Source organism: Lycorma delicatula, chromosome 10, assembly GCF_047948215.1.
Source record: "Lycorma delicatula isolate Av1 chromosome 10, ASM4794821v1, whole genome shotgun sequence".
In the NCBI taxonomy this organism is placed as follows: Eukaryota; Metazoa; Arthropoda; class Insecta; order Hemiptera; family Fulgoridae; genus Lycorma; species Lycorma delicatula.
The window spans coordinates 114,814,194-114,834,987 of record NC_134464.1 but is presented as its reverse complement, the minus strand read 5'-3'; the positions used below and the strand labels follow the sequence as shown (position 1 = coordinate 114,834,987).

General features: G+C 29.6%; 1 protein-coding gene across 7 annotated transcripts in view; it reads left to right on the top strand.

Moving 5' to 3' along the window:
• Positions 1-20,794, top strand: part of LOC142331438 (uncharacterized) — a 306,269-nt gene that overhangs the window by 11,418 nt on the left and 274,057 nt on the right. For 6 of the 7 annotated variants that reach the window (XM_075377347.1, XM_075377346.1, XM_075377348.1 and 3 more), the window contains exon 2: positions 18,965-19,025. The exons of the other annotated variant lie outside the window; for it this stretch is intronic. The gene's annotated coding sequence lies outside the window, so the exon portion shown is untranslated. The remainder of the gene's footprint in view (positions 1-18,964; positions 19,026-20,794) is intronic. 7 annotated transcript variants of the gene reach the window in all.

Here is a 20,794-nt window from a genome sequence, read left to right as displayed (position 1 = left end):
TTATTTTTCAACAAGGTCTCCTTTCAAGTCTGTACACTTTTTTCGGCATTGCTCCAACCTTTTTAACCCTTCCAAATAGTAGCTGGCGTCTTTCTCTGCAAAATAGGCGTTTACGTATGCAATAATCTCCTCGTTTGATGAAAATCTCTCTTCTCCAAGCGAAACTTTAAGGTTAGGAAACAAGAATAAGTTGCTTCGGGCCAGATCTGGTGAATATGGTGACTGCTCAACCAATTTGAAGTGCATTTGTGAATTTTAGCCATGGTGACAATCGAATTGTGAGCAGGCACATTGTCCTATGGAAAGCACTTTCTTCTTCTTTAAATGTGATTGTTTTTTTGCAGTTTCTGCCTTCAGCTTGTCAATTAATGATGCGTAATGCTGTCCTGTTATAGTTTTACTTTTTGAGGATAATCGATAAAGAGAATTCCTTTACTATCCCAAGAAACAGTTACCATTACTTTCCCGGCTGATGGAACCTTTTTCGGAGCACCCTTTGCAGTCCACTGTTTTGACTGTTGTTTCGTCTCAGAGTGTAGTGGTGAATCCATGCTTCATCTACAGTTATGAATCTACGCAAAAAGTCTTGACTCATTTTGCTTAAACTGCTCCAGCAGGGCCTTGAAAATGTTTATTTGAATGCATTTTTGATGCAGAGTGAGCAAACATGGCACCTAACACGCGGATAGCTTACACATATCCAATTCTTCAGCTAACATATGATAAACACATTCTATCTATCATATGTTCTGAAGAATTGGATATGTGTAAGCTATCCGCGTGTTAGGTATATATATATATATATAGTGTAATGCTTGACTTGAAAACTTAGTACTATAATACTTAAATATGTGCTGAATATATTAAAGGCTGGTTGCAAATTATGGTTGGCTTGAAATTATAACTCCAAACTGTCACTTATCAAGCTGTATAACTTTGAGGAAATACTGTATGAATGTATGTACGTACAAGGAGCGGCAGGAATGTAATAAGAAAACAAACTGTCACACAAAGCAACAGGTGCTGTTATTTTGTATTTTTCCTTACTATTAACATTCCAAAACAAATTGACCCATGTCCTTGGGTTGTTTTTGCCAGTTGCCATTGTTAAAGAGATTTAATACACCTGCTATTTCAATGCGTCTAAAACAACATGCAGTGATTGTATTTTTTACAATAGAAAAGGTAAACACTAGTAGTATTTATTATTCTCTAAACATTGTGTATTTTAAAATCTGTTTACGGTGGTGAAACTATTAATAAAACTGTTGATGAAACTATTAATCGAAGTACTATGTTTAATGGGCTAAAAAAATTTCATACATCAGAGGCTAGAAAAGCAGATGTTTAGGATGAATCTTGCAGTGGTCAACCAGTTTCTGTGACTGATGAGAAACGCCATATCTAAAGAATGAATAGGACAGATAATTGCACAGCTGGATTACCATAAAATGTGTCTGTGGTGGCTACCATGCAAATTCACAAAAAGAACAAACTACGATGAAAGGAATGTTGTTTACATTCCTATACAGAAATGTTATTATGATTAGGGGGATGACTTTCTTTTCAATATTGTTACGCGAGATGAAACTTGGATGTACCATTATGACCCAGAAGAAAAACAGAAGAGTGTGATTTATTACTGACTCTTTTTTGCCATAGTCAAAAAAATTCAAACAACCCTCTGAAAAAACATTTTGTTGTCGGTGTTGTGGGATTTCAAACATGTGCATGTGACTGACTACTTGGAAGCTAGGTCGATTGTAAATTCTGTGTGATACATAGAAATGTTAAAACACTTTAAAAGATTTTGTGTTGTGTTTGACAATCCCTGGAGCTTATGATACTTCTACAATATGATACTTCTTGGGGACACATCCCTTGCAACTGTTGAGGTTCTTGTAAAGTTGAAGTTTGAACAAATTCCACACCTCTGAACCCACCAGATTTGGTAATCTGTGATTTTCATTTCTTTAAGCAATTAAAGAGAGATTTTAAGGTTATTCATTTCACCACAAATGATGAACTGAAGGATATGCAGTGAAGTCATGGAATCAAGGAAAGACCACCACCAGCATTTTTCATTGATTGATTGATTGAGAAAACTGGTTCACCATTGGGAAAAATGTAAATCGTGACTGTGTGAAAAAATAAATTAAGTTTTTGTAATGAAGTGTTCTTTAATGCCACATTTGTTTCATTTGCGAGGTTGTGAGCAACTCTGTGTGTGTGTGTGTGTTACATTTCTGTCACATCTTATATTAATTGTTACAGTCTATATCTGTCTAATCGACAAAGATGGACACACTAATTAAACATTCCAGTGAAAGCATAGAAGTAATTCTTTATTTTTAATTTAATTTAATTTTTTTTTATATAGTTTATATTAAAAGTTTTAATAAGCCTTATGATTGAATTGACCAATTGAGCATAAGTTTATATTAAATTTAATTGCCTTGTATTTTTAATTTTTTTGTTGGAAGGAGACAGATATATAATTTGTTTGTAGGAGAAGCATGTGTAAGATATAATAATGAAACCACCTGAAAATGGGCTTAGAATTAATATGTGCCTCTCAAATGGTAACTTGATTTGATAAATTATTTTCCATTATGTAAAACCAGATCTAATAAAAGCCTCTGGCAATTACTGTTTAATAAAATACATATTTGTACAACTAATTTTTCTATCACAAATTTACTTAATATGTGTATGGATGATTTGGGTTAACTTTTAAGTTTGGTTATTCGAATTTGCAAAAAACTGGATTTTCCTTGCTGGGTTGTTTTTTTGTATTAATAGCATTTCTTGGTAGAGAGGATTGCCTGTTATTCTTTTTTTGTTATTAACCTACCACACTTGTTATGAACGACTAAAAGTTGGAGAAAAGAATTTATACCATGAGTTTTAAATCTCTGTCTTTGTTATGTACCATTACGGTTGAATTACTTAACTATTAAATTACTAAAAATAAAAGCAAAAAAAAAAAAAAAACAGGAAGTATTAATAAAAGTAAATATTATACCATTAAAATATTTTCTACAGTTGTAGTTAGAATTTTACTTAGTCTATAGCCTATATACTTTAGTTTTATTTTTATATATATACATTTATATATATATATTTTTTTTTTAAATAAATGACCAATAGTAAATATTTGGTGAAAGAAGTAGGAAAGAAGATAACATGGACGGTTTAAGTGCAATATTTTTTATTCACATTTTATTGGTTAGGTTTTTTATCACTCACTATTTCAATTTAGAGTATGTTAAATTTTTGTAGTCTATATTTCAAATCATTATCGATAGATATGTACATTTTATCATAAAATACAAATCTAATTTTAGTTTTCTTAATGATCTTTTTTCTTTCTAATTATTTGGTTATGTGGTATATGTTTGCAGATAGTTTTTTGTTAGTCTTAAAATAAAGAGACAAGTTCGTACATTATTAAAGAACTTGTTAGATTAGAGAATGCTGAGTTGATGATGAAATTTATACAAGTAAAAGTTTATTGATCACATACAGCTGTGGGCACGTTGTACATTACATTCAGTGTTACCAACTTGTGTATCAGTTCTGTTGCATTAAATTATTTAAAATTTATTGTCGTGATATTTAGATTTTTATTTTTAATAAAGGTTAATTACTATTTTGTAGTCATTCATTATAACATTTTTAATACATTATGTAAAACTTTCCTTTTTTTAAACTTAAGATGCTTTTAATTTTTGTGATTCACTCCTAGTCACCAGGTTTTGTTCTCTCATTCCTTTATGATAAATATGAATACTTGGTTGTTTCTTTATCATGGAAAAATTTTTTTAAATTATCTTTTATAATATAAAGTAGAAAGTTTGATTACATTAATAGCCTTTTAAGATTATCTTGATTATAATTTTTAGGGAGTTATCGAATTCAAAAGAACTTTGGTCCTTTATATTTATCTAACTGCTGGGTACAATTGCTGAATTGATTTTGTTAAGTTATATATTTATTATCTGAATTTTGGTATTCCATATAGATTTGTCTGTTTTAATGATTTTGGATAAGAATAACAATCTTTCAAAAACTATCATTTTTTTAGAATTTTGAATAAATTTACAATATCATTCTCCGATAAGTATAAGTTAGTTTTTATGTTTAATAAAATTAATTATACAGAGTTGACCGTTTTGATATATTATTCAAAAAGTTGAATTATCTTGTTAGGTTTACTTATGTTTTCTTTAATCAATAAGTTTTGATTTAATTTATTTTCTTTTGTGACATTTTTAGTAGGTCTTACCAACTGGTTGACGGCTACCTGGCCAAACATAGGAAATTATTAAATAACTTATGTAAACTAGATAAAAAAACTTTTATTAATTCTAAATAATTTTGAAAGGTATAGGAAATAAATTTACATTATTATTGTTATTATTATTATTAAATAGTTTTTTTTTGTTGTAAATATTTAACACATTTTAGAGGAAGCAATCCAAGTATCATCTTTCAGTACTAATGGACTCATGACTGTTCCACTACTGAATTATGTATTTTTTCGTGTTAATTTTGTCCCAGATTTATAAAATCAGCAGCATTTTAAATGGTTAACTTAAGGCTGTAATTGAAGAAAATAGCATGTCTGAGAATTCCTTAGAATAAAAAATCTCAAAATTGAAATCACATGATGAATGTAATGGTCATCCAGTTGTTCCTTGGCATCATGTCCTTTCAGGAAAAAATTCTTTGTTGTAATCTCTAACTTTAAGCACATAATAAAGAGGTGGTTGTTACTATGGTATTTCATTGGCCTCAACAAGTAATAGCATATGACTTCTATTATCAAGATTTGCAATTTCTATGAATTTTAACTACAGATCTGGCCAATTTGTACAGTACCTTCATAAAGTGTGTAAATATTGTGTTCTTTATTATAGAACTTGAGTGACAAAAATTTGTGGAACAATACCATGATAATTGAAAAAAGGGTCAATCCATTTGAAGTGACCCAAGGGTGGTTGGTTGACCAATTCAAAAAAAAAATTGAAACTACCCACTGTTTCTTACATGTCTCAGGACCTTAAAAGTATTTTTGTTTAAATTTTTTATTTAAGCAGTTTACCTGTGACAGCCATTTTTGTTATGGTGCGCACACCTATTTTTATGATTTTTATGGAAAAAAATCATAACTAAAAAACTATTGGTTCTGGAAGAATGAAACAGAAAGCAATTTAATCATATTTTCTAAGGTAAAAGATTGGTCTAGTGGTTTATTTTCCTATCTCTCTTCTTTCTATGAGAAAATTATCAATAAAGTTCAACATGAAAAACAAAATTTCACTTTGGTAATATTTTCAAGAGGCAGGGACGACATACACAGTTAGAATACTTATTTTTATATGTATGTATATGTTAGTCATTTTACCATAAATAATATTAATGGTGGTATACTTTTCCCAAAATTTTTATGAAATTTTTGAAAATAGTTTTTTAAAAAAAATTTCAAATTTTGGCTTCAAATAACTCTAATGGGGCTGGTGATAAAAATCTCAAATTTGCACAACTTGCAGTGTTTATGTAGAGGTTGAGGGCAAATAAAAAATTTTTTGTGTATATACTTATAAAAAGATTATAACCTATCAAATATCATGAAAAACCTGTTAAAGGTGATACTATTTTGACTCAATAAGTGCTCCAAGGGGGGGGTTTCTTGTTTTCTTGGCAATTCAATATTTTTATACTTATTACTTTAGTTGAAATAGACGTCTTTGAACCATTCACCTGCCATGTTCATGTTATAACAGGCACTTGAAGTCATTTCCAATCGTCAAGAAAATTCATGTTGCAACATGCTTATTTATGCTTGTTGCATCATTTAGCTTTGCAGTTATAGACTGGTCAGTCTGACATTAGTTGGTGACCTGCTTACATCTTTACAGAGAGTCTCAAATTTCATCCTGTGTTTGGAAGTGTTTATTAAATAAGTTTTACTTAATATCAAATTTGCAAATTTTAAAATCAGTTAAATTTTTACATTATATTCAAGTAATTTTACATAAAACAATGGAAGAACAATGTTCCATAGGAATTTATGGTACAGTGTCTAAAGAACTCATTAAAATTTGTGAATTTAGTGATGAAAACCAAGAACTTTATTTTTTATGTGTTAATTCAGATGTCACTAGTGTTTGTAAATATCATAAAAAACTAAAGTTCAGTGTTGATGTGTTGTGATCCTGTAACAACTCATAAAAAAACAGTTAAGAAAAACTTAAGTCAAATAACATTAGACCAGGAAAGAACACATTTTTCCAAATTTAAATTTACTTCCTGGAAAGTCTCTTGGTGTTAACTATTTCAAGAGTATAAAAATTTTGAAAAGTGTTAGATTAGTAGCCTTGAAAATGATGATATGGAGATTCATTTTTCCACCCATCTGGACTACGTACATGATTTCAAAAGTCTCAACTAGACAAATTATAGATATCGATCTGCAAAGTCCTGAGAAAGTTGACATTACTTGAACTAACTACAGTGACAGGTTGTTCTCACACAATTTCAAGAGAATTATCAGAAGAGATATCACAGCTGTTGGTTAACCACACTAAATAATAAATTTTCATTTCTACAAAAACAGGTTATTTCATTGAAGAATAATTAAAATCTTGCTATAATCTACTTTTCTTCGATAGTGTTTACAAACATAAACCAATATAAAAATAAAATGAATTCTTAAAATAAGATGTAGGCTACTTATTGAAATCCTCAGTTTGGGTAAGTTTTACAAGCAGTTTTGAATTAAAATTGTATTAGGTTACTGATATTGGTTAAGTATATAAAAAATGTAAAGTGCAAAGAAGACAAGAAACTCCCTTGAAGCACTTATTTAGCAAGCCAAAATGGTATTGCATTTAACAGGTTTTTCATGATTTTTGAAAGGTTATAACTTATAAAAAAGTACAATATACAAAAAACTTTTTTATTTACCAAAAATTCTACAAAAGCACGACAAGTTGTGCAAATTTGAGATTTTTATCACCAACCCCTATTTGAAACCAAAATTTGAATTTTTAAAAAAAAACTAGTTTTCAAAAATTCATAAAATTTTTGGGCTAAGTATATCATCACCATTAATATTATTTATGGTAAAACTACTAACATATACGTACCTAGATTTTTTGTCTTCAGTCATTTGATTGGTTTGATGCAGATCTCCAAGATTCCCTATATAGTGCTGGTTGTTTCATGTCAGTGTACCCCCTACATCCTACATCCCTCACAATTTGTTTTACATATTCCAAATGTTGCCTGCCTGCACAATTTTTTCCTTCTATCTGTCCTCCAATATTAAAGTGACTATTCCAGGATGCCTCTATATGTGGCCTATAAATCTATCTTTTCTTTTAACTATATTTTTCCAAATGCCTCTTTCTTTATCAGTTTTCCGCAACACCTCTTTTATCTACCCATCTAATTTTTAATATTCTCCTGTAGCACCACATTTCAAAAGCTTCTAATTTTTTCTTCTCAGGTACTCCGATCGTCCAGGTTTCACTTCCATATAAAGTCACGCTCCAAACATATACTTTCAAAAATCTTTTCCTGATGTTTAAATTAATTTTTGATGTAAATAAATTATATTTCTGACTGAAGGCTCGTTTCGCCTGTACTATTCGGCATTTTATATTGCTCCTGCTCGTCCATCTTTAGTAATTCTACTTCCAAAATAAAATTTTTCTACCTCCATAATCTTTTCTCTTCTTATTTTTATATTTAAATTTTTCTACCCCCATAATCTTTTCTCTTCCTATTTTTATATTCAGTGGTCCTTCTTTGTTATTTCTACTACATTTCATTACTTTTGTTTTGTTCTTGTTTATTTCTATGCTATAGTGCTTGCGTAGTACTTCATGCCATCTCTTGTTTCTTCTAAATCATTTCCTCTTTAAATTTTCTAACCTACCAACCTTTTTTAGACTTCTGACATTCCATGCTCTGACTTGTAGAATGTTATTTTTTAATTTTCCAGTGACCCCTTAGTTGTCCCTACCTGGAGATTCGAACGGGGGACTAGTTTACCTTCGGAATATTTTACCAAGGAAGGTGCCTCCATCTTTGTTATATAAAAATGTAGAGAGCTATATTTTCTTGGAAAAAAAAAAGCAGCTGTAGTTTTCCATTGCTTTCAGCTGCACAGTACTCAGAAGATTGAGTGATGTTGGTTGATATGGCCGTTTAAGTCTTCCTGACCCATGGCCTTAACAATACTGAAAGAGCTGCTCTTTCAGGAATCATTCCTTAGTCTGGCTCTCAACAGATACCTCTACGATATGGTTGCACCTTTGGTCCAGCTACTCTGTATTTCTGAGCACTTAAGCCCCCTCACCATCGGCAAGGTCTCATGATTGATAGAGGGAGATACCTACATATAAAAAAATAATTCAAACTGTGTATGCCATCCCTGCCTCTTGAAAATATAACCACAAGTGAAATTTCACCATTTTTCATGTTCAACTTTATTGCTAACTTTCTCATAGAAAGAAGAGAGATAGGTAAATAAACCACTGGACCAATCTTTTACCTTGAGGAAATGATTAAATTGCTTTTTGTTTCATCCTTCCAGGACCAATAGGGTGTTTTTTAGTTATGATGTTTTCCATAAACTCTTACAATTACAAAAGTAGGTGTGCGCACCATAACAAAAATGGTAGCCACAGGTAAACTGCTTAAAAAAAATTTTAGGAAACAAGTGGGTAAGTTTCAATTTTTTTTTTAATTGGTCAAGCTTATCTTTTTTTGGGACACTTCAAATGGATTGACCTAAAAAGGAAATAACATAAACTAGAAGGATTATAATATCTAATCAAACTTAACCTGCTTTTTGCAATCTTTGTTTTTTTTTGAGAGCTAACATTGAGATAATTGGGCCTTTGTTTTAATGTTGTGTGTGTGTATATATATATATATATATATATATATATATATATATATATATATATGCAGATTTTGTAGTATTTGTGATGTATTAGAGCAATGGTAGGTCTTTGGCAACTTCACTTAATATTTTCAAATGTTGCAACATTGAGAAATTTCAGAGGAATTTGATCAAAATTTAACAGTATCAGAATTGATTTTGCTGCCATTTTTTTACCGTTAAAAAAGATTAGTGAAAATTGTTTGCATCATATGAGATACCTACTTCTTAAATTTTCTTAACAGTGATTTAACATTAAACATGGTTTTTCCCTTCCACTTTCATTGGTCAGTGGTGTGCTTTGACCAATTCTTGCTATAATCAACTGATTCAAGAGTATTTCTTGTTAAGTTTTGTATTTATAAATTACTTTATCTTACTAACTTGCATAAAGTGTTTTTCAAGTGAAGACAAGCCTTGTTTGTTTTTGATTTGTAAATCATTTGGAGGAATCCAACAGAATTAAAAATTATCCAATCAGCTATTTCCTGACTGAAAGGTTAGTAGTGACAGAATAAACACGTATTCAGATATCCATAATCCATTTGTCTGTGTTTGTTTTCGTAGATCAGTGCAGAAGGTATGTGAACATGGGTTTGACACTTAATAAAAATAAAATTGTCCATCAGATTTAAAAAAAAAAAATTGCATCACCTTTTAAATTATTATATGCTGCATTTGATACTACATTTTTTAAATTTATTTTTTAAGATATGATATCATGCTTAGAACGAAAAAAGGTACTAAAAACCACTTGAAGAATCGTGTTCAAATTTTTTCGCAAATTTAGTCCATTCAATTATCTTATCACGTACAGAATTTCAAATCCATATCTTTCACCATTTTTGAGTTACTAGATTTGTAAAAGTATGTTATCTTTGTCATCCAAATAAATAAGTCTATGAGGAGATTTGTTTTATTACCTTTATTGTTATTTTAATTTGATGAATAAGATGTTTGAATATACACTTGTTAGGGATTTTTATTTGTATTCTCATAATGATAACATTTTAAAGTATCTGTAAAAAATGAAACTTTAATATTACCAAACACAATATAAAATAATCTAAAAGTGACGCAATTTGTTTAGAAATTGAAAAAGAATTTTATTTCTGTAAAGTCTCAAACTTAAATGGACATTCTTTCTTTGTTAATAATCGGCAACAGTAGATTATGATTAACTTAAAAGTTTTATGACCACTGGCATTGTGATAGTTGCATCTGAATATTTTATGGTAATTAACCTACAAGTAGTAATTAATAGTATTGATTGAAATTAAAACAATAATTTTAGATCATGAATTTCTGTCGAGAGAGTATTAACCGTAGAACAGTATAAGTTGACTAGAATGCAGTACTATTAGTAGTTATCTATATTAATCATCTGAATGAAATGAAATTGGCAAGAAAACATTCTTACCAATTTCATTAAAATTAGTCAGTACTTGATTATGTTTTTGTTCAGAGTTGTCTCTATGAAACATGTAGAAGAAGGATCTTTTAAAACAGCATAGTGTAACATGAAAGTAAAGATTCAATTTTAATGATAGATTGAATTTCTAGAAATTTTATAAAAGTTGTTTTTAATTAAATATATTGTATTTTTATAATCAAAAACCAACTTGAACAACCTAAGTAAAGAATTACAAAGTAAATGAAACTACACTTACCTTATTTTTTATTCCAAAAGCATTCGCGGATCCCACATCTTGAGTTGTATATTATAAGATATATTTATATAAAATTACATATCCAAAATAAAAATGTTTAAATTAAAATTAAAAGCTTAAACTTAGAATCATATATACAAAAACAATAATTCAATTAAATAAATAACTACATTTATATAAATTTGATAATATATAAATATTGTTACAGTACTGAGTAATGTAACATTGGCTAGCCAGGTTACATGTATAAATTTTGTATTTATTTTATTTTAAATTTAATTTTAATTTTAAATTTTTTTATTGTGACGTCATATTTATATATATATGTAGTTATTTTATTTATTTGATTTATTGTGTTTTTTTATATATGATGGTAATTTTAATTTAAACATTTTTATGTTATATATATAATTTTGGTACTTAAGTATTAACGCCACCGCAGCTACAGCTTTATGTAAAAACAAAGTAGTCAGTCGGATTTCGGTGGAAAATGATCAGTCTCTTTATTAATTTTAATAAATAGTTATTTATATTTATTTATTTTATAAATAAATTTAACCAAACTTAACCTACGCTCGCTTTGCTCGCTAACCTTGACTAATTAACACTGTAATTTTTTGAGTATTTATTTAATAAATTCAGTATTTATTGCAATTATTTATTATTTAAATAATCAAAACACTCCTTTTAATTAGTCAAGGTTAGCGAGCGAAGCGAGCGTAGGTTAAGTTTGGTTAAATTATATTTATAAAATAAATAAATATAAATAACCATTTATTAAAATTAATAAAGAGACTGTTTTGAATCTATGTTAAACTCTATATAGGCCCATTTTCCACCGAAATCCGATTTACTACTTAGTTTTTAAATAAAGCTGTTGCTGCGATGGCGTTAATACGTAAGTACCGTAATTTTATATAAATATATCTTATATACAACTGATGATGCTGTATTCCACAAAAGTGCTTTTGGAATAAAAAAATAAAGTAAGTTTAATTTCATTTACTTTGTAATTCTGTACTTGGGTTGTTCAAGTTGATTTTTGATTATAAAAGTACCATATATTGGTACAGAGGAATATGGGTCTTATAAATATATATTCATATTTAATTTGATATTGTTATATTGATGAATTTGCATATTTTTTGTGGCAAAAGCATGTCTATGAAGGAAGTAGTGCTGCGTTCATTGCACCCTTGGTATAACATGATCTTTCAATCTTTTCTGAAATCCACTGTTCTTTTACATTATCACCCATGGTGCAAACACCATCACTATATAATGCAAAGATTTTGTCCAATTTATGTTATAGATTTTAGTAGCTTCATTAAAAACATCAAAAAGATAATGTCCTGTTACATGACCAGGTATTGATTTACTAAACAACATATTTTCTTTGATTGACCTGTCCGTATTGCATTCATACATCACAAAACATTAGAACTAAGAAATGTTTGCCACATCTGTTGATTCATCAAATTGAATACTAAAAAATTCACTTGAACTCACTTGCCGAATTATGTGATTACGAACATCAGCAGCCTTGCCATCAATTCGCCTTTATACTGTGTTGTTAGAAAGTGGAATTTTTTTTTCAATTTTTTTGCTTCTTCCATGCCCATTAAAACACTGACCACATAAATTGCAGCAGGCAGTATGAGGTTTTCTGTGATTGTATGGGATTTGGACATCTTGGTTACTCTTAATGCTATGAGATAGATGCTTTAAGTGTACTTTTTTACTAAACAACATATTTTCTTTGATTGACCTGTCCGTATTGCATTCATACATCACAAAACATTAGAACTAAGAAATGTTTGCCACATCTGTTGATTCATCAAATTGAATACTAAAAAATTCACTTGAACTCACTTGCCGAATTATGTGATTACGAACATCAGCAGCCTTGCCATCAATTCGCCTTTATACTGTGTTGTTAGAAAGTGGAATTTTTTTTTCAATTTTTTTGCTTCTTCCATGCCCATTAAAACACTGACCACATAAATTGCAGCAGGCAGTATGAGGTTTTCTGTGATTGTATGGGATTTGGACATCTTGGTTACTCTTAATGCTATGAGATAGATGCTTTAAGTGTACTTTTATCAGTAAAGCTTGATTTACAAATAGAAGCTTGTTGATTTCTCATTTCTTAAAGTAGTAATCTTTTTTTGAAAAATTACCAAGGTTTGCTTTTATGATCCAGATGTTTAGTTTCCAAGTGACGAATTAATTATGATGGCTTCGTGTTTTCATTAGAGAGGACTTCGAAAGCAAACACTGCACTGTGGCTTTTTGTATCCAATGAGGTAAAACTGTAAATTAAATAACTGTCATTGTGCAATCGTATCTCTTTACCAGTTGATTCAGTAGATGTTGATGGCTCACTTTGTTCTTTCACAGATTTATTCATTTTGCATAAGAATCTAATGAAAAAAAAAAAATAGTAACATCTTTTGACCGCATATTAAAAAACCGAAACCTCAATTAATATTTTCATGAAACTACACTTAAAAATGTAAATAAAAGCTTCAGAAGCATGTTTTACATTTGAAACTAAACTGACGTTCTGCAGTCCTTTACATCTCTTTTATACTGCTGACAGCACAATTTGTGCAAATGTATCATATGTCTGTTCAAAGATGACGTCTTCACAGCAAATATTATGCAAGCAAACCAAATTACAAGGAGCATGAACACATCAAGTTGGAATCTTTAAATTGCTCATATTTGTTTAATTCATACATGCATGTTCATACCTGTTGCTATAAATGCAGCTAAATAGTTAGGTTTCATTGGGTTTGGGGTTGGGGGCTTGCAAAGTATCATGTTTTTTTTCTATTTTTTGGGTGTTGAACTAAAATGGTTGGGAATCACTGACTTGTGTTGGTAATCAAGTTGAGGAAGAGTTTAGCCAAAAAATATGTATGGAAGTGAAGCATGGATGATAAGGAAGAAGGAAACTGGATTGAGACTTTTGGAATGTGGATATAGAGAAAGTAAGAAATATGAACGTAATGAACTGGGTTAAAAAAGAAAAAGAAAATACATGGGAAGTACTTAAATGAAAAAAAAAAATGGATAAGGTTAAGAAAGAGGTCACATATTTAAAAAAATAACTTTTTTATTTTAAACTCAATCATTGAGTGGGTGGGGTGTCTATACTTAAAACTAATTAAATATCTTCCAAGTTGTAGTTTCTGTTTTGTAATCAGAGTTTTATAACTTTCCCTGGTTCAATGGGAAAGTTATGCAACTCTGTTAGATTTTTTAAAAATATTTTATTTAATTTTTAATGTTTTAACATTTATATTAATAAAATTTTTACGTACTTCAAAATCTCATACACACATGTGAGCATGTACATGCAACTTTTCTCTTATGTTCAACATATTTTTCTATTAATATTTTCAGCTCAATTGATTCAATATAATATACTTTACTTTATAATCATAATTATTAATTTGTTGTCAACATTTTTAAAGATATTTTTGCATATGAACAGTTTGTTCTAGTCCTTGATCTATATATTTCACAATAATTGTGTCAGACAATATTTCTATTTTAAATGTCTGGTGTTCCTGTTTGTTGGTAAGTTAGAAACACAATTATAGAGAGAATTTCTAAAAATATTTTCGTTATTGTAGTAATGCTATCCACTTTTAACATTCATCTGAAAAAATATTTTCACAATAGATTATTTCAGCGAGTTATAATTTCTTAAAAAACAACAAACTAAGATGAAAATAATCTAGTGAAATCAGAAAATTTTTTCTGCTAAAAAAATGTATAAATTTCTGGAATCAGACGTAAGTAGCTAAGTAGTAGAAAGCTACAGGCATTCTTTCAAGGAATGGATCATACAGAGGTTTGTGATCCTGTTTTTGGAAGTTCCAATTTGAAAAATTTTAGATATTTTTTGAAGTTTTGTACCGCTCATTTTTCAGATTCATGAAAAAATTATTTAGGTGAATCAGTTAAGTAAATATGAAAAATCTTTGTAGTGAATGTGTTCTGCCAAAAATACTATTTGATTATAAGATTCGGATAATTTGGATTTTATTTTCATAATTTTCCTCTATAATATTTAGAAAACAAGTGGTCTTAATAAAATTTCACTACTGCCATTGTGTTTACTAAATAACAAATTATTGGAGAGATGTAATAGTAATTGACTTCTGGTGATGAATGTCTGTACTTGACCTGATTATTAAATCTCTAAAGACTAGTTTGTAGTTCTTTATTTGTAACTACTATAGTTATTTTTGATGTTGTTAATCATTGTAGCTACTGCTCTGTACTTAATTTATTTCTTCATCAAGATTTATTATGTGCTTTGCAATCTTCACATTCAGTTGATCATGTTGTTATTGATGTTTGTAACTGCCATGTCTATCAGATCTGTCTGTTGTAAAATGTCTTATGTGTCAAAGTTTGGGGAGTTGCGATGGGCGGGGGGGTTCAGCCCCAATACTGTTGTTTCCAGTTTGTTGGGTGGGCTGTGAGTAATTTTGTGTATGAAATAGCCAACATCTTTGCCAAGAGCCTTTTAGTAATCTGTTCCAAAATTTTGCAGTCAAAATTTAGATTAATAGTTTTTGGTTTTCATTATATTTTTGTAAATTCTCATACATTTTGTTGCAAAATACATTATTTGTATCAGATAAGGGAATTAGAAATTGGTGATGCGCAAAACCAAAACTGTATCTGTATTACAATTTTAGTTAATTTGGTTTTATTTTAAAATAATAATTATTCCCCACAGAATTAGTATAGTTAACCCTCAGCCAGTTAGGTTAAATGCTCTAGTTGTTTTCAGGGTCTGGTCTGTCATACTGCAACTTTCAACCCCCTTCTTTTTAGAACAATAGTAGTTACGTGTATATTTTCATTTATTAGTACTTTGTTGCCTTAAGAAAACATATTTTATTTCTTTATTCCAAAGGAAGAAACTAAAAATTCGGACTGGAAATTTAAAAAAAAATTGCAGGTTATTTAACTTAATCAACATTACTTTATAAAATCTTTTATTTAAGGTATTTTTTTTATGAATATTGTTAGCGTACAATCTGAATTATTATTAATATTACTTATTATTAGGAAAAAAAAATTTTTTTTCGAAGATAAAAGTTCATTATAACAAAAACAAAATTTAAAAACTTAATGTTTGAAAATTGTTAGTGGTTTCACAAGGTCATATTTTTAATTGAAATAGTCTTTATATAATATTGAAAATCTTAAAATAAAAATATTTCTTTAATAAAGAACTAAAAAAATATACTCAGGTTTGTATAGATTGCAAAATTAGTCATTTTTCTCTTGAATACAGTTATTGCATACCATTTTTGAACACTCCAGACATACAGCAGGCATCCTACACTCAGCACACATAAAATGATTTTCTTTTCTTCTTTGGATCACATAAGCGACATGTCTTCTTTTTTCATGTCTATCACTTTCATTATTTTTTGTTATTAACAGTGATTGACCTGTAGAACTCGCCCCATACAAGCTTGAAGTTTGTTAGAGAAATTAAAGTTTTGAATTCTTCACTCTACATAGGTTGTACAAGTACCTAAGCTAGTTTTATCATAAAACTTTTCGTTATCACAATAACTATAGTACAATATATCAGCATTTACAACATTGATGTCTAAAATTCTGAAGAAAATTGCCATTGGCCATCTATGAGTTATTTGGCTGGAACAGTAAAAGGCACATTTATCATCTAAATTGTCTACATCACCTTTAGTACGATTATAGAAAGTATTTACTTCAGGCTTACCTGTCTTTTTGCAGTTCTCTGGTGTATTGTGCATTGTAGAAAAAAAAATTACACTTTTATCTTTTTTTGGAATGTAAGACAGTTGGTTTTTTTAGATATGAATCCATATATTGAACTTCCTACAGGAAAGCTTCTTCGAGGTTTGAACTCGGGTGGAATTTCCTGCTTGTTTTGTTGATACATTGTCTCGACAAATGTTAGTCCCCTATCATACAGTACATTAGCGATTTCTATTTATGAATACGAGTTGCCAGTCATGATGTTCCTGTTGCTGTACATTATATTCTTTGCTAGACGGATGACTGACTGGGTCGATTTGGAATACTGTCTGTTAGCTTCATCAAGTGTATCACTGTTGCTGTCTTTACTGACATGTAATCGTTGCTAAAATAATAGGTTTGAGAATCAACTAGAGTTTACAGTGACCTCTAGAGCCCACAAGAATTTCATCTATTTTAGCATAAGCACTAATAGAGTATGAATCCCTACAATTGTTAAAAAATCATTCACATATTTCAGGAATTGTGGCTGCTGGATTTTCTTGGATGTGTTGAGGAAGATTAGTTCAATCATCAAAGCAAAGATGTGATAATAAATTCTCAAATCTGTTCTACTCATAACATAAAAAATATCGCATCCTGTTCCATCAGTAGCCCGTTTTGCTCGTGTGTCTTCGTGATTAGATTTAAATATCCTTGTAAAAAACCAAACCAACAAACGCCTTGATTTTCAGTAAGGTCTACATTGCCCGTGTAGCATTTGGATTTTTTTGCAAATTTTGAACTATTTGAAGTTTAACATTAGTAAAGTGTATGATTCTGTGTAATGAATCATTGTCAAAAATTAGACCCCAAGTTTCAATTGTTTCTGGTTTGGAACCTAAGGAATGCGCACGTTTTACTCCTGGAAGCTGGACATGATATTGTGCCATTGAGTAGGTATTTCTCATGTGGAAATGTTCAGCTGACCACTTAAGCCCATTTTTGCCAAAATAAAAATGACCAGTATTGTCCTGGTGATCAGAAGTTATTTCACCGTCCGAACAATCTTCACTTTGTTGAGATGAACTGTTGTGATTGCTTTCATTAACACAGTATTTATCAGTGTCTGGATCATCTACGTCACTAAGTTCTTCATAAAAAAATTGTCAGTCAAACTACTTATGATTTAAGGATCATCAGTTGAAGCATTATTAACATCACTATTCATCATGTACAATTAAAACAGTTCCAGAATACACAACGAAAAATGTAAATTACCTTTTATGAAATACAAGTTTTATCCACTAAGAAAACATATAAGTTATTATAGTATTCTTATATGTTATTCTATGTTAACGAAAAAAAAAAAGATTCATAAATTAAAATAATGAAAAAGGAATGAGGTAATTAAAAAATAGACTACAAAAAGAGGTACACTCACTACAAGGTGTGGTACACAGAACCGACAAACGTTAGAATATATAAGTGTGCAACACTATATATCCCAGAACAAGGGATCGTATGATGGCAACACTGACTAACAGTGGCGATTGAAAGAAGTGAGCGTGTGTGAAAGGTACTCAGGTTGTGGGGGCATTGAAACAGTTTATGCGTGAGGGATACCATTTCAGAATATTCGAGTGGTATGATATAACTCACCTCATCAGTTATGATTAGGCAATTTTAAGTTAATTTAAAAATTAAAGCTTGTGAACTAAAACTGCATTACAGACCTGATTTTGCAATCCTGATAAAATTCCTCCTTTTCTAACAGAAAATTCAGTGCAATCTTGTTGCTGTGAATGGGTAGCTGACATGAATTCTTTAATCTTGGAGAACAAATCCCCATGAGTAGTCAGACTATTCCTAGTAAAATTTAACAAACAGTTTGATTCAAATTGTTTTTTATGTCATTGAAATAATTTTTTTCAGTGATGAAAGCTAAAACATGGTTTTCATTGTAATTTTTTATTAAATGTTTTTAGGGTTATGTGTGTTTCACAGAATAAATCTTTGCAATAATGCTTCATTATCGTTTTAATTATAAGAAATGTTACATATTTCTTAACTCGTACTAGCATTGAAAGATAATAAATAATCTTAAAAATTTGGTAAAATGAACAAAAGTTTACAGTATTGGCACCTGACATAATTAATATAAAACTATCCTGCTTTTAGTGTTATTAAAGTTAAGAAAATCCAGTAAACCATTCCATTTTATAACAAATAAATATGAGGGGGAAATACATATACATATTACATATATATATTTATTTTGAACTTTGCAGTATTCTGAACATAGTGTAAAAATGTTATATTATGTAAGGTCTATCCTCAATTTTAATGAATAAAAAGGTTTTTTGGAAATTTCTTGTAATGTGTTATTTTCATTTTTCTAATTTTAAAACATTTATCAGTTTTTGTTAGAAAATAACAATTTATTAAGTTCAGCTTTCAGTGTGTTATGAAGACATTAATGATGATGTTAATTATTCGACTTTTAGTAATAGCATATTTTTAAAAAAATGACATATCGGTTGCTATATTAATTAATGTTTTACTTTTGTTTCAGGGATAACATTGTATTACTTGAACTTAATGTTCTTAAGAGAGTATTTATATAATATATTTTGGTAAGATTTACTTATTTATTCTGTTTAATCATTTTTTGAACTATATTAAAAAATAATCGTATGTTGTTTTACTATTTAAAAGAGAAAACTCCATTCTAAACATTAGTTCATCCTAGTTTTTCATAGCATTATATGTATGTGGCTATATTTATATTTCATTTAGCAAAATACTGAGTTGGAGTTACTGAACTGCAGTATGATAATAATTTGAATACAATACTATCCTATTTATTTAAAATGGTAGACTTGAAGAATGTGATTAAAATAAAATTTTGGAATAATTGTTTATAGAATTTTAAGAATACTATTCTTCCGTATGCATAAAATCATATTTCAGGTATTAAAATTTATTTTGATTCAAAGAATTTTGGTTTTGATTTAATCCGATCTAAAAGTGTTAATTATTAGCCAACACCAACGTTTTCTGAAATTCTTTTTATTTTAACTCTTTCCTATGCCTTAAAGTGTATTTAAACTTGTTAACATTGCATCTGTACTGGTTTTGTATGTGTATGGTACAAAAATGCAATTGAGGGCGTGGCCTGATTCAACATACATCAGTATTCAGCTGAAATCTCAATTGCGTGTTATTTTCATATTAAACAGTTTTTTAAAATATAATTTTTTTGCTTCTCAGTTTTTTTATTACCAGAGTTTTATTTTAGACTCACAATGGGGGTTCAAATATAACTGCAAGATTTTTTTTAGTGAATTACAATTCAGTCTTAAGGGGAGAAAAAATAATTACAAGCAAATTGATATTGTACGAGGGTTATTTTTTTTTCAAGGTCTGATCGGTCACAAAATTAAAACCACAGTGAAAATCAAAAATTTGTTATTTGTAACAAGTACTTACATAGTTACGCTATTTCTCTACATAGTTGCCATTCCGATTTAGACATTTGTCATAGTGTGGTACCAACTTTCCAATACCCTTGTCATAGAAAGGAGCCACCTGTGTTTTCAGCCATGTTTCTACTCTGGTCTGCAGCTTGATGTCTGTGCCAAAATGTGGTCCTCCTAGCCAGTGTTTCATATGAGCAAAGAGGTGAAAATCGGATGGAGCAAAGTTCGGGCTGTATGGTGGGTGATCAAACACTTCCCAACGAAAACTTGAAAAAGTTGACACTCGCTTCCTTCCCTGACCGCCCCTGTATCATGAACATCTGTACGTCCTGCTTTAAAGTTCCTGCACCATTGTCGCACTTTGCTGTCACTCATTTAAGTTTCACTGTACACATTACTTATTCGTCGATGAATTTCAGCTGCATTACACCCCTCAGCCTGAAGAAATCGAATTACCGCACCCACTTCACACTTGGAGATGTTATTGTTGTAGACATGTTTATGTGCTAGCTGCATGTTCAGAACTAAACGAAGTGACGTGGCATGATTGAAAGCCATACTAGAGACGCCGCGCAACAATATGCGCAAAGGTTCATCCGATTTTTGCCCGGTTTTTTATTTCGCGCCCATCGGACCTTGAAAAAAAAATCACCCTCATATATGGAAAATAAAATAAATTTTTAGATAAATAGAGCTAAATATAATAAATAAATATCAGAGATCCAGAAGGAAGACCATTTTTTACTGCAATCTCTATTGAAGCAATCAAGACTAAAGTTGTAAGAAATAATCTGAATTAGTATGATATCTGGAAGAAGTACACCTGACTAGGTTTTATACATTAGTATTTACAAGACTGAAAAAATATTCTTAGATTTTAATGAGAATATTTTACCTTATCCAAAAAAGTAGGAGAGATAAAT